We start from the raw sequence: 3,629 nt of genomic DNA, 5'->3' as shown, positions 1-3,629 counted from the left end.
GCCAGCTGGCAGAGTTAGGTGATAAAGCCTGGAAGATGTCTCACTCCCTACAATAATCCTTTTATTTACACTGAGCTTTCAGATCCTTAAAGTTTTTCTTGGATCAAAGTACAAAGCAAGAAGTGCCTTTTGCCGTGATGACCTCCCTCTGCCCCTGGGTAACTGTGACCTTGCAGAGTTGAAAGGGAGTGGCCTGTGGGGTAATTCTGGTAACTAAGCATTTCAGAGATGGAATCAGAATTGGGTTTTGATGAGGGGAGGTGGAAGACTGGAGAAGAAATCACTGCAGATGATTCTCCATAGACCAGGTCTTGCTGTAAGTCCTTCTGGAAACGTGGAGTGCTTTGGTAACACCTCTGCTCTGACCCTGGCATTCATGGCTGTGTGCACTTGTACTCATCCTGGCCCAGAGTCCTGGATGGCTTCTGCCTGGGGGAGGGGCAGGCACACCTTGCCTTGGTCAGAGGGTGACTCTATCAGAATCAGTAATTCTTGAACATAGATGAATAAGAAACATTTTCTTAAAGGGCCCAAGAAATTTCCTCTGAAAACCAGCTGTTGACCTTTGGGTCTTACTGCACTATTGAAAAGCAAAGGTTACCCTTGTTGATTTTAACAGTTTCTTTGCACAAAGAAATGATTCAGGAACTGGCCAGAGCTGAGCCAGTGAAGGATGAGAAAATTCTACTCTGAAATATGGGCAGGAAGTGTCTATAGATTGAGAAAGTATATGGAAATAACATGATTGCATATTGCATCCAGCTCACTCACCTTCTTTGGACATTTTAGGCAGTATGCACCTGTAATGGACAACACTTGGCTGCTCAGCTACTTGTCTGAGAATATTCTTTCAGTTAGACTTCAGTTGTTGGAGTACTAAGGTTACAGAATCCTACCCACACAGGCAGCCAGACCCTGCTTTAAACAAACCCACCTTCCTTTTGGGTCAGCTGCTCAGTTTGAAATGGGCTGAGACTGTAGACACCAGCAGCACTTTCTGTGACCATTGTCATGGTCAGTTTGGTCCAGTTATAGAATTCATAATGGACAATAACAGATTAGTCAGGTAGTTTTCTATGCCTTCTTCATGTTTTTAACTGGAGCTCAAAGGTTGAGCACATACAAACACCTATGACTCCGACAGGTAAGGGAGGTTGTTATGAGAGTTAACGGGTGGACAGGACTAAGAAACTAGAGCCCAGTCCTTGACAGGTTTCTGCCGGGACCAACCAGATCAAAACCAAACAATCCAAACTCACATAATAAGAGCAGCAGTGTTAGAGCATGACTCTCCTAGCCTTTGTCTAGACTCTAGGGCACAGTGGCAGTTGAGACCCCAAGTTGATGGTACAATTGGCTGATGTAAAGAGTTACCTACTTTTGTGGTTAGCCCGGCAACATAAGCCAAAGGAACCTGTGTAGCCACTGATGACATGTATTAGGAAGCTTTGTCATAGCCAGGCTGTGGCCCACCATCCCTGATGCCTGCAGACTAACCGTTTACTGTTCCCATGAACACACAGTGTGTCCCCTATCCTGCAGACTGACTGTTTACTGTTCCCATGAACACACAGTGTGTCCCCTCCCCTGCAGACTGACTGTTTACTGTTCCCATGAACACACAGTGTGTCCCCTCCCCTGCAGACTAACTGCTTACTGTTCCCATGAACACACAGTGTGTCCCCTCCCCTGCAGACTAACTGTTTATTGTTCCCATGAACACACAGTGTGTCCCCTACCCTGCAGACTGTTTATTGTTCCCATGATCACACAGTGTGTCCCCTCCCCTGCAGACTGACTGTTTACTGTTCCCATGATCACACAGTGTGTCCCCTCCCCTGCAGACTAACTGCTTACTGTTCCCATGAACACACAGTGTGTCCCCTCCCCTGCAGACTAACTGTTTTATTGTTCCCATGAACACACAGTGTGTCCCCTCCCCTGCAGACTGTTTATTGTTCCCATGAACACACTGTGTGTCCCCTCCCCTGCAGACTAACTGTTTACTGTTCCCATGAACACACAGTGTGTCCCCTACCCTGAGAAGTTTCTTTTCCAGTGTCAGTGTCGTGGGAAATCACAGGATCACCAGCAACCACACAGGAACATGAAGTGAACATGAGTGCCCTGGAAGCCAGACGATTACAAGCAGTTGTGAGATGACTGACCAGGGTTCTGGGAATCGAACAGGGGTCCTATGGAAGATCAGCACATGTTCTCAATCATGGAGCAATCTCTCCAGCCCTGAAAAAGATCTAATGTGAAATTTTGTTCCAGTAAGTATTTGTAGTATGTGAAGGTTCTCACCTTTCAGAGGGTAGATCCACATTTCAGGACCCATGGGAGGTTTGACTGGTTACAAGATCCAAATTGTCCCCAAGTTAGAGGTAGATTTCAATCCTAGGCAACCAGCACCTCACTGCTACAAAATCAATTCATAGAAACCCTGTTAGAAGCTTTCTTCAATGGAGATCAACATTTTTATCTACGTCAAAGGTGGGCACTCCTTTTGAGTATTTACTGCTTTGATTGTGGAAAGTATGGAAACTTCCAGAAAAGCAATTCAGAAGGTAGAAGTGTGCCATGCCAAACAGTAAGATTTATACCACTGAGGAGACTGAGTAGTCTCCAACGTCAATAAAGGCTTTTCTTGAATTGGACAAGATTGCCCCCTAGTGGCCACTGAGCAGACATCAATGAAGTTCATTCACCACTAAAGGAACATACCTCCCCAGCAAGGTCTGGTGTGAAGTTTCCTATGAAGCATGCTACAAGGGTATAGCATCTCACTTAATGGCGTTAATTTTGACTTAGTGTGGCACCACTCAAGCATTTATTTTTACTCACAGTAGTCCCTAGGTCTTGTGCATACAATGCCTGGATACATAATACACTTTCACTGGCATGCATGTGATAATATTAGTTAGTAATTGGCCAGGTCATTTCCAGTGCTTGTATCACAGCAGCAGTGATGCCCAGAATATCAAGGAGTGCTTTCTACTCTGCAACTTGCTAAGAACCTGGAGGGGCATGTGTGTATAGAAAGCTAAGGCTTTTGTCTGCTTGCAGGGTGGTCCTAGTGAAAATACAGTTTGGATTAATGCATGAGAGCTTAGCCTTCTGGACCATGTCACATTTTAAGTGAGTAGGAGATACTTGGGTGCTTCATTAGGGATGATGAGGCTTTGCAGTGACTATTCACAAGGGCTCAGTCTATGCTCTCCACTGGGAGCACATCCGGTGGCCATCACTTGGAGGTGCTTGTGACTGAGGCCATCCAGGTGGTCCAGTGTGGAGGCCCACAAAGGTTTCCCAGTGAGATCTGAGCTTGTTTCACCCAGCAGGACTGCATTAGGGGATTGCTTGACCACATGTGTGGTTACCAGGTGATTGGAAAGAGTCTGCACATATCTATGCTAGGGGAAGGTCCTTTGCTCCACCCTTTGGTATTCCTATAAATAGCCCCCTAGAAGAGACAGGAGGGGCTGCTGGATTCTTGAATATTATTAAGAGCTAGCTTCAATAATCTTCTTTCCCAGGGCCCAGAAGAGATGCTACAATGGTGAGAATTATTTTCGGAGAAAGAATCTAAAAAAGTACACCGAGCTCTTAGTCTGTCTACTTTAGTC

This window comes from Onychomys torridus, chromosome 19 (genome assembly GCF_903995425.1).
Source record: "Onychomys torridus chromosome 19, mOncTor1.1, whole genome shotgun sequence".
NCBI lineage: Eukaryota > Metazoa > Chordata > Mammalia > Rodentia > Cricetidae > Onychomys > Onychomys torridus.
The sequence above is the reverse complement of the archived record's forward strand: the minus strand, read 5'-3'. Positions refer to the sequence as shown.